Source organism: Toxotes jaculatrix, chromosome 8, assembly GCF_017976425.1.
Source record: "Toxotes jaculatrix isolate fToxJac2 chromosome 8, fToxJac2.pri, whole genome shotgun sequence".
In the NCBI taxonomy this organism is placed as follows: domain Eukaryota; kingdom Metazoa; phylum Chordata; class Actinopteri; family Toxotidae; genus Toxotes; species Toxotes jaculatrix.
The window spans coordinates 20884754-20897252 of NC_054401.1; positions in this window are offsets into that span (position 1 = coordinate 20884754).

Below are 12499 nucleotides of genomic sequence, written 5' to 3' on the forward strand. Positions count from 1 at the left end.
TGAATGGGTACAGTTACATGCTACAGTCAAGCTGCAGGCGGGCAAAATTATGCTGAATATGCAGCTCTCTGCCTCTGTGCTTCTGTTAATATCCACCCCATGTTTGAGTCAGATCTCATTTGTGTGACTCTCAAATATGAAACTAACTATAATTTAGAGATATCACAGCCTTTTAATAAAGTATGATCTAAAAAGGATCTAGTTTGATTTGATGCCTCCATGTGCATTAGCTAAGTAATTACCTACATCCTGCATGTCTCTGCTGAGCAGATGATGCAGTCAGGGGATCCACAGGGGAGTACACTGTCAGATCAGAGAGTGGTGCCCAGACAAAGCCCCAGCCCCAAGATCAATGATTACCCAGTTAGCTCAGATCACTGCCCAGCGGTCTCTTGAGGAGGGCAGAGAGAGTGTCTGTGGCCATGTCCACATGGGTTAACAATTCAAGAGAGAGGGTGTGGCGTGTCTGGTTACTGCGCCGCATGTGTGGTCATTTACTAAATTACACAGTTGCCTCTACAGTGATCTCACAGCACTGTATGTAGAGTGTTGAGCGCACATGTTCCGCATTCTACATACACAAATAGTCTAATAATTTTTTTTCATCATTTCTACTAGGCCACATAGGTGCTGATATACGACATGCAGTTTGAAGAAGGCAAATCAGTCATTTTATAGGTGGTTTTTTTTTTTTGTCCCAAGTATAAAAGACTGTAACAATGACATGACCTACATTTTTCTACAGTCAAAACAAACCAGAAAAACCCTCCCAACATGCCTCAAGTCTGTATCTGATCTGTGCCTCTCATTTTCTATCATGATGATACTAGTAAGAGAACCAGGGAACCATAGAACCACTCCACCATTTAACTCATACTGCGGATGACCTAACCATCTCATCACTTAACCTACTTTGAAATGGCCCTTAATTCAGCCCAGCCCTTTCTCCGCTCTCAGCAGTGATTTATGATACATGACCACAGTCCATTTCCTGGCGAATTTGATTATAACCGTGGTATAGGGGCTTCTCCATGGTATGGCAAAAGAAATATGAAATAAAAAATCCTAATGGGATTGTCTGGAAGAAAACAAATATTTAATTCTCTCAATTAATATCGAATGACTACCAAAATCTCAATATGGGAGACACGTGTATGCGTATATGTAAGTGTTTCGAGCAGCACCACGTTTCAAAATACTGTACAAAAGATCTCACGTTCATCTCGTGTTGCATCGATTGACCTATTTACCTGATTCAAGTAGCTCTATAGCTAGATTTGTAATTAGTAGCAAAACAATAATCATCAATCACAACAGTAGAGCCCCATGATGTTCTGTCACTGCTGTGTGTCATCCTCTGCTAAGGGAGGTCCTGAAGTAGTAATCATGGTAGTGGTCCCTAATCAAGGATGGCAGCTGTGCATTCACCCATGAGACTCATAACATTTTAGGGTGAATATGGTACAAGGTCACACGTTCATCTCAAAAACAGTCCTCTAAACACACAGCAAATCTTTAAAAATATATATAAAATATGATGTATACAATTAAATATCAGCATGGCTTTAGCAAAATGAATGCCTGCTGAAAAATAGTGTTGAGCAGAACTGTCAAAAATGATTTCATGAAATTCAAGTACCTAAGAGACTGTTTGCAAATTGAACTAAATAAACTCTACTTACATTAGAATGATCCATTCACACTGATGTTATTTGTGCTGGAATATTTCATCTCCTGCTGCACTTGTATTTTTTAATTTAGGAAGAACAAGTGAAGAAAATCCCTCAGTCAGAGTGCATTCACTGTCACATGGCTCCCTAGTTCAGTCAGTGACCAGCAAAGTCCAAAACCAAACTCTATCTATGCCCATCCTGGGTAACTGGCAGTTTTGGCGGTTTGAAGCTTACGTGAACCACACTCACCCTGAAGCAGAGTTGAGCTCAACAGCATGAGTAAAGGAATCCAGCCAGTCCTCAATCACCATTCAAAAAGGAGAGAAAGAAAAAAAAATCCAGCTTTGTTTGAGCATCCTTTGAACGGCCTCCCAGCCTCCCAACATCCCCAACTGAAGGCTCCTCACACGCACACACACTTGCATACTCCCTTCAACACACACTCAATCAAGTTGACTCATTCACACATGCTCGCATACAAACACACTTATTAAACACACTCAAACATGCCCTGATAACTCATGCTTTTCCGTTGCCCACAGTCACAAGCAAACAATGTTCTCCTCTCCCCTCACAGTCCACCCCTCCCCTCACTTCACTTCTCCTCCCACCAGCTCTGCTCCTCTCCCTTTCTTCTTTGTTGTGGGAGCCGTGATAGAGGAATTCCTTCCTTGTTAACGCCGCTGATGGGATAGTGCGCCCAGATGGAGACAATGTATTCCAACGGCTCAGTTGAACTCCCACAGTTCCCAGCCAAGAGCAGTTTTCACATGGAGGTCAGATTGTGCCAATTCCATATAACGGCAAGGCGGTGGCATTCTCACCAGTGCTGCTGCTGCTCAGGTTGCTCCTGTACCAGGCAGCTAGGCGGCAAAGTGCCCCCTTTACCTTCCCTAGGCTTTTTTCTCTCCCTCTCTCCCCCCTTCTCATCCAACAAAGCCCCTCCTCTGGGTCCGATTGTGGCTCAGAAACTCCATGCTGCTTCTGCCTGAAAAATGGGGTGGGAGGGTGGGGTGGGGGGCAAAAAAAAGAGTTTTCTAAAGACCCCTGGGCCGCCCTCGAAACATTCACATGTTAAGTGACAGCTGCCTCAGCCCATTCCCTCTCTCGATGGCGAGGGAGAGAAGTGCAGGCGACAAAAGAAGGGACCCACACCCACCCTGCTACCCACCCTCTCACAAATTCACCCCCATCCCCCTTGCAGTCCCCTCTTTCCCCATTCAGAGTCAGTGCAGCAGTCTCCACAGCAGCAACAAAGACGACTAATTACTGTAAAACATCTCAGATTACTTTTCAACTCACTTCCAGCCATTGCAACCCCAGCACATAAACAAAGAAGCTGGAAGCAAACACAAAATAGAGAGCAATGGGAAGATAATACTGAGTCTTTTCTCTGCTTCTGGCATGGGAAAGCAAAGGAAGGACCCCTATGGTGAAATTCTATCATGCCCCATTTCAATAAGTCACAATATTTGCCTTACACCGAGAATACTGTATACAAACATCATTACAGCAGCAGTCACTTGCATTTTCATGTGTTTGAACTAATCTGTGTGAACTTTTTCTGTTAAATATGTTTCTGGTGTTTATTACAGGGTATGGGATCAACACTCGTTTTAATACCCCAGAAATACAGGCATCTCTTTGAAAGTTTTGTAATGTGCAGGTGCACTAAAACTAAACAGAAGCGTGCATACAGGAGACTGTCTTACAATGAGTGTTCATGCCTCAAATCCTCCCCTCTTTATTCCTTTCCTCGTGTCTTTCTCCAGCCAACCAAATAATCAGCCAATCCACTGATCCATCAAATTTACCCACTGATTTACAGTACACACACCCACACACTCTCTCACACTCTGTCTTGCCAGTACACACACACACACACACACACACACACCTGCATGCAGATACCCGCCAGTCAGCTTCCTCCTCAATTCACAAGGTCATTCATTTTAATGGGGGAGTGTTAGAGGACTGGTTAAATGAAAACGACTCAGGGCGAAACCTCACCACTGACTTTTTCAATAAACAGTCACATCAGGTTCAGATATTTATGCAGCTTTTTAACACAAAAGATATAATTTGCCTTTATCTAATCTTTCAACTGGTGTTGCCAGAAATGATAATAGCTTCAAGGAGTAGGAGGAACGTCCATGTGCCTGCTTGCATTCCACTGCAAGTGTACATATCACCTAATAAAATATCATATAATCAATACCACTCTCTCTCATGTAAATGGCCTACTGTGTTACATGTGAGTGGAAATATCTGTCGATGCAAACTTAGTTCATTCAGCATGAGATGTGTGCAGAGGCCTGATTTATTTGGTTCAGGTCACAGGATCATGATGTAACTCCCTTAACAAAAACTAAATTTCAGTATATTCTGAGGGAACTTCAACCTGGGCATGTGCCTTTCTGAATTAAATACAGAGATAAAACATGATGACAGTTTTCTCATATTCTGTCATTTTACTTTGAAACATTTTATATTGCATGTGTACACAAGACAGTGAACTCAATTTGAAGGCTTTATTCCTCGATTAGAGTAGTCTACGGTCATACTAGCGGCTCCCTGAGACTGTACTTTGTCACAGTGATGATTTGAGCAAGTAGGTAATATTTACTGGGTTGACCAGCTTAGTTTAGCCTGTTGACATGCTAGCGTTTGTTTTTAAGCAAAGAACACACAATACAGCTGAGGCTGATGGGACTCATTTGGTTTGTAGGTTATGTATCTGGCCATAGACCAAACAGTATTTCCAAGGTATTAGGGAAATAAAATGTTTGACCAGATGATGGTGCTAAATGAGAAGTCAAAGGACCACTAAATCAATCTAATTGAACTTTTAGGGACTTAAATTTTCTGTGGCAAATTTCATGACAATTCACCCAATTGATGTTGGTTGGAAATGGGAAATTAATAGAAGTTTCCCACATGTAAATCTGATGTCTTGTTGACCGTCCATCCACCCAATCTCCTCTCTGCATGCACTAAATTACTACAACCAGTAGTTGCAGTTTGTCAGATTAACACATATTGTTTTGGGCCACTTGCTAAAACAACAAATGCTGCTGTTCTTCTTGGGAGGACAGTCTCAAAACCAAAGATGTCAACCTCACAGTGACCTAGAGTAAAAGTCAGGGGATCACCAAAGTCTTTAAGATTCATCATCTGGGGACCATAAATATCTGTACAAAGTTTGATGGCTAACTTTTTCTTTGACTGTTGAAGGTGGATGTTTAGAACATTTCCTGCTGGTTATCATACACAGCTCCCAATTAATAATTTAAGAAAGCTGCTGAAATCTAGGGGATGTAAGTGACCTGAGAAGGGATCATTTTTTTGAATGAGCCTTAAAGTTTTCAGATCTATCCTTAGCCCCTACATTATTGCCCCATTTCTGAACCCCCCCCCCCCCCCCCCCCCCCCCCCCCCCACCCTCCAGCCTTAATGTATGCAAATAAGGATAAAAACAAAAAAACAAAGGTGGAGAAAAAAGGAAACTGAAAATGCCTGTTGCTGTGACCAATGAGAGAGTGAGCAAATTGAATAGAATGACCCCTGTTGGGTCAAGTTATTTAACCCCTGAGCACTCCAGTGCTGATGCACAGAATTCTCGTCTTTAATTGTACAGAAAACAATAGTAGTTATCTCACAGCGCAGGAGATGTACTGTGAATCAGACGTTATTAAGACTTCTGGCTGACAATTTAGCTGTAAAAGAATCACAAGTTCACAGATAGCTGTTTCTTAGGGTCACTCAGAGAGCTAATGTCTTTAGCTGTCTAATGAGCAAGTAAGGCCCACATTCCCCATCCGCCCTTTCTTTATCTGAGAGAAGCTGGCAGCGATGAGGTAACATTTTGCCAGGAAGGCATTGTTGTAGAACCATGACACCTGATCCCAGCTTTCAGCATCCTCCAGCCCCCTCTGTACTAATTAAATGATTTTGCCAAAACTCTCTCCTCTCCATTTCACAGTAGGTGCACATAGAGTCTGCACACAGCTCTTAAAAAGACGAGACCTGATGTAGTTGAAGAGCAACTGGCACGCTGAGCTATGCAGTGATGCAATAAGCTGCTACTGGTAGTACGATTTGGTGAAGTTAGCTCATCTTTCGTTCAGCAGCCCACATTATCCCTCCAAATCACATGCAATCATGGAGTGGACACAGCCTGGGAGATGGAATAAAATAAGTTTCCAAATTAATGTGATTCCAAATTAGCGCCCAATGGGCATCTAAATCTGATCACAGATCCCATGTGCCAAGGGCCTGAGAAAAAAAGATTAATTTTACGGGCTTGTTTTTCCCCTCCTCCGCCATCTCAACCTCTCTGTGGCCTTTAAATTAAATAAGACCTCAATGGCTCCTCTACAGAACATGGTAATTAGCCCTCTTCATGAGAAATGAAAAAAAGAAGGGGCTCCCTTTTAAGGGTCAGACCAGAAGCACCATTCAGTGTGCACACTGTCATTTATCACCAAAAGAGGTTGCTTCCAAGAAAATGGATGAAAGGCTGATGGGCTTCCCTGTTGGGTTGCTCAGGCCCTGCTGGGCTGCCTGGAAACTGGAAATCACAGTCATGGGTGAGAGGAGGATTTAGCCACTTGGGGATAGAGGAGTTCAACCACATCATCAGCTACGCTTTTATTTCAGCTGCTCCCAGGAAGATAGGATTTACAGCCATAAGTCCACATTTTCTATTGAGTCTAGCAAGACATGGGCAAAAAAGGAAGAGGCCCCACATTGCCATTAACCCTGATAAAGTGTGTGAATCAAAAGATGTCTTATGGGAGAGATTACCTAAAGTGCTATAAGATGAAAATCAATTTGACCCGCCAAGCAAGAGACAAACAATCAGTTGGATAGGACATTTAATCTGTGAGTCAGAATAAAGAAGTTTATTTTACTGCCATCTAAACATACCCCTCTATATTCATTTGTCTTGTCCCTAAGAAAACAAGCCCCCTTTTTTCCTAAAGGTTATGACGGCATCATAGAGCAGAGGTGCTGTTTGCTGGCTGTCAGAAACAGAGAGGAGAGGATAAAAGGCTGTGATCTCTCACCCCTCTTCCTGGGCCTGGTCAGGCCCATTTGTAAGTTGTGTGTTCAAGGCTTATTTGGGATGCAGCATCTGCCACAGGCCCAGGGAAACCAGAGACATTTAAAACACAGAGAGCCTTTATCCAGAAGAATGTCATCAGCAGGGGAGTGGGAAGAGTACGGTGTAAAAAGAAGAACTTCTGACCTTAGGTTGACTGTCAAAGCAAAGAGATGACATTTTGACTTGTCACTGACGTAATGTTCTGATAGTGTAAAAAAGAATCTAAGATTGTTATCAAAACCCCATCCTAATTTCTCTGTTTTCATGTTCACAACTATTCTTTCTATGCTAAAGACATACTAAAACACTGAAAAAGAGTATTTGTCTGTTATTACATTGCCCAATGTATCAGTTAAATATACTTTACTACAGATTACTAATTTTTACAAAAAAAAAATTATAAACCTAATGAGTTTATAAATTATTTTCACTTCATTTTCACTTCGTTTTCATTTGTGCCACAAAGTAGGTATGGCATAGTAGGAGGACTTGCCACACCTCACCATGATTCCAGTGCTGATTTATTTTAAATTTGTTGACAAAATGAATTCTAGACAGTTTAGCAAATTGACTAAACCAGGCTTTTTCCAGTTAGCACATCTGTCTGATATAGTTTTGGCCAATAAGATAGTGACATGTACCTGGATGGAGATATGTTTTCCATTCTCTTCATCATTTTTTAAAGGCAGGTTTCCCTTTACCTGACAATACTGTAAATCAAACTGAACAAAAGGTTATTGGAAAAAAAAACTATCAAATGTATCATCCAGCCTAATCTGAGGTATCATATTTTGAAATGTTATTGTAAGCATATTTCAAAATTTTCAATTATGCAGCCACTTTGCCAAACATAAATTTAGTAGACTGATGGTTTGCTCTTTCAGTTCTTGCTCCAAGATTTATTCATATTTAGGCTTCCCTGGTCCATAAGGTAAGAACTTACAAATTACATGGTGTTTCTAATTTAAATGCTTATTATATTCATGCAAGACAACCTCTAATTTGAGGCTCATATGAATCCCAGTATTCATGGGATAAACAGTCTAAGATGTGCCAGTGCATGTCTTGTGTTAAGGAGCAGGTGTGTGTCTCTCCTGTGTATTATATAAGGGTCTATATGTGGGGGGCTGCTCAGGGATGTCCTCATTCACGCTGCTAACTAACGAGTCCCCCAGGCCCAGACTGGAACCAGCAGTGCAGCAGACTAACGGCATTACCATGACAAAGGTCTGTGGTCGGATGCAGTATGATAAAGGCATGGTAGAGATAAAAAGACACCCCCTTATTTCACACACTCTCACTGGGGGTCAGACTGAAGCTCTCCAAAGCCTTCAAGCTTTCATGACGTGATAAGACATGCCTGTGCATCTTACATGTCAGTCCCCAGGGAAACAGAAAAGTCTTTCAAACACAGACAAAACGTGTAAAAAGAATTTTTAACTAAGAACGTCTCGTGTTGAAAAATGTTTTTGTAAAAACTCTTCCTGAAATGATAATCAGCGTTTGGGTTCAAACAGGTAGCATATTGTCTCTTGGCCCTTTCAGTCAATTAATGGCTCAAGTATTCAGTCAGGACAAAGGCACATATTCATTTTAACAGACCATGTAACCAAACCATCTAAAACTGATTTTTACTATAATGGTTATCTAAGTGGTTGAATCAGAGCTGATGGGAGGACCCTAAGCACAACAGGTTTTATGGACAATTAGACTGAAAAAGACAACTGGAGAGAAGTTAGCATTGTTAGTGCTAAGAGTGCTTAGTTTGATTAAAGTTCTTTTATTGCCATTCAAGCTGGTCATCTGAGGTGACACTGTAACTTGGAAAAGTTTAATTTGTAGGTAATAAAACCCTCAATTTAATGCACTCAGAGGATTTGCTGATGCAGCCATACTTGGTGTAGGGTGACCAGTAGTTTAGTGTGGCTAATGTAAGCCAATTTTAGCTTAACTAAAATTAGATAACTTGCCACAGATATTGTTGTGTAACCCACATTACCATGTCAATTTAATGAGGCTATTACTTGATGATATTTTACTTGTGTTACCGTTACATTATGTCTTTCATTTTCTTGTAATTGTCACTGTATCAGCAAAAGTTACAGGGTGATACTTTAACAAGTCTTCCCACAGTTGGCCAGATTTTCTTTTTTTTTTTTTACTCAACCAGTGACACAGTTATTGGCTTGACAATTACTGACAAATCTTTGTATAAATATTGGTATTCCCCTAAATGGTTGTACAACAAAATCTACAGTTGTGTTCAATAAATGCCTCAACAGTCAGATCTGAGTGCTCCTACCATAAAGATCCTGCTTTTCTTTTTTCTGTCCCCTTTGCCTCTTCCTACCATCTGAGTCTAATGTCTTTTCAGTGTGTTCGCTCATGTGTACAGAGGGCCTCCAGTGCCAAGCACTCCTCTAGCCTGGCTGTCCCGGCCAGGCACAATAGCGCCTGATTCCCCAGGCACTCTGTCCCCCTGTGTCCTAAAGAGGTCTCCCCGCAGGAGTGGAGGAGGACCACCTTGGTATCCGTCTGAGTATGCTGGACTTTCAAAAACCTCCACAATCCCTTTCCTCTTTTTTTGTAGTGCTCAATTAACTTAAGTGTTCATATACTGACTTGTATGACTAATTTTGTTCCTCTTTCTTGTTTTCTTTGCTTTTACAAACAAATTCACAGACAGTCTTTTTAGGTTTACTGCTGTTAAAATGAGCTAAGTTCAAACTGCATTGATCTCTATGTGAAAAGTAGGATGTTGCATTAGGTAATGTGAGCGGCGTAGGGATAGTAGAAGGGATATAGGCCTACTGTAAGACCATTTTTCTCCATGAACATGGATTCTAAAACATTTCTTTCAGGCATGCTGTCCTTGCACGATAGGGACAGTAGACTGAGCCTATGTTCACATAGGCAAGACCCCGTCTTGTTCATTTTTCTACCCAATTACATTTGAGCCAACATGAGGCAACACTGATTTCCAATACCTTAGTTTATGACCAAGTATCCACAAAACTAATAACAATTCCATCAGCCTTAGTTGTACTTTGTCTTTAGCACTAATTAGTTAATGATAACGTGACCATGGTAAACATTATACACCTCCCTGCTAAACATCAGCATGTTGGCATTGTCATTGTGATCATGTTAGCATGCTGAAATTATCATTTAGCTCAAAGCATCTCTGTGCATACAAGTGCAGCCTCACAGAGCTGTCAGCATGGTTGTAGACTCTTTCTTGTTGCTTGATGATGATGATGCAGAATTGTTGTATTTTCCCAGTGTGATGAGAACATAAGGACCTGCAAGCATTTTTGTCTTCAGCCTTCAGAGCTACTGTAGTTGAGAGCAGAAATATGACAGATGGATTTCTTTTCATGTAGACCAGCTTGGCACAGTGCACACAGTCCATGACTTTCTTTGTATGAGAGAACATGGGATGTGGTGAAACAGAGAAAGAGACAGAGATAGAGTGAGGTAGAGCGACAACAGCAGGCAGGCAGCCAGCAGACTCAACTGACCCTGGGGTCCAGAGGAGGCAACCTCATCTCCATGCTCTTCAGCCACTGTCTCAGTGCTCGGATCTGACCCCTGAACTCACTCTGCCATTGGCTCAAGTCCTCCACATCCACCCTGAAACACAGAAGAACAATACATTTTACAATTAAGTTTACTTAAAAGGATCACGCAACTAAATCTTGCCAAACATATGTCATACATATGTTAATCATTTGCCAAATGCTTTTATTCAAAGCAACTTACAGCTGAGGGACAACACACAGTGTCCCTTGCTTACAAGTGTTTTGTAACAGATTCAGTCTTAGAGCAGTTTAGTTAAAGGTGGTGTTCCTTCATCCATGTGGATATGTCTGAGAGACAAGCCATGTTCTGTGGGGTCATCTGGTTGGAAGGACAGTTATATTTTGGTATTAAAGATATCAGAAGAGAGATTTGTGTCTGGTGGATGAGGTGGGGGACTGAATAATATTTTAAAGGTGAAAAATAATTTCCCAGGGTCTGTGGTACTGCTGTTATCGTAAATATCTATAATACCTTCAGGTATTATTCTTATTTTAGGATAATATAACCAGGCCTCCTTAGTTGGAAATGTTAGCCAAATACCTCATTAGGCTGGCATCTGGTCCCCGTCTGCTGAGCTGGGACCTTAGCTTTGTTGTATCAGTATGTTTCAATTAGGTGTTTTACACCGTGTGCTCACTTCACATCTCACAGCTCTGTCTTTGTGTTGTTGACAAATGCAGATGCACCGGTCTACAAACCAGATACAATTGACCAACTGCCATCACAGGCTGTGTACTTTGTTTAAACTGACTGTTGGTGGCCACTTTCAATCATGCAGGATTCACTCCATTGGATTACAATATTGGCATCTTTCCGAAAGTGTCTATACAGTATATATGTGATGAACCATTAGTACTTATTTTGGAGTAAATCTGAAATACTGCAGTCAGTATGTTTGAAGAGTTGAGTATATAATTTGTGCAAATGTTAGAATTTGTCATACCCAGATCTCTGATCTTGTGATGTAGGAGTCGGTGATCCAAACAGAGCACTTTCTTTATCCTAGAAGGCCATTAGAAAAGAAATATGCATCAATTACATTAGTTGCATCAGTTTCTGTGTTTTCCTTTACTACTTTTTTAACATTTCCAGCTGCTTGAGCTGACACTGTTCATTTAATAATTCATTACTGACCAGTACTGTACTTTTTTCTATGTGCTTACCTTCCGGTCTGAAGCTTCAGATGTGGGGAGAGCTGGGAGGGAAAGGGTCAGATCTGAGTAGTCAAGGGAGCTGAGTGAAGAATTCTGGGAGGTGAATGTCCCGTTGCTTCGGTTGGCAGGCTCCTCCATCAAACCCAGAGGCTAATGTTGGCACATAAGCAAAAATATGTACAGTATGTATGTAGTATTAAGGCACCGGGTGTACCGACTGAGTGATATACCAAGATACCAACATCTACCAATACATTGAATAGGTGATTTCCATTGATTATCTAAATGCTTTTACACCACGATCAGACCACATTTCTGGTGATCACCCTTCAAACACCCAGTGAGACCCTCATTAATCTGACAAATACTTTATCATTATAGTAAATATAGACTTCAGTGGGTTCATAATATGACGAGTGGTAGAGCTGGTGTTGGACCAAGTAGCTGTTTCAACTGTAGGTCAGTATAATGCTGCCCCCATGTGGTCAACTACTGTTTTTTCCAGAGGGAAGATTCACATCACTGGCAAACTACAAGGTTCACTTAACACTACTATATATATCAACAGGTACCCTGAACAGAATATTAATGCAATTGTTTCTCCTCTTATGACCGCTTTCATAAAATAAACTTTACTGTCAGAGCAGTGGTAAAGAAGATAAACATTGGAAAATCATATTACTGATCTACTGTGACATGTTTAAAATATTCACACTACCCTTTATACACAGTATGAGCAAGACATGAAGCTATTACTTTTCTTTGTATATTTCTCATATTTTAACATATACCACTAGCTCCTCAAGGAGTGCTATGCTCTTTTAACATGGAGTAATGGAAAAAAGACATTGTGTGAAGTGTCCTTATTTGATTTGCTAGTGTGTCATGGGTGATCAAATGTAGCACCAGTACTGAAAAAATATATTTTCTACTACTGGAAATATCAACAGGTGCATGGTTGTCAATATATGGATGACAGAAGG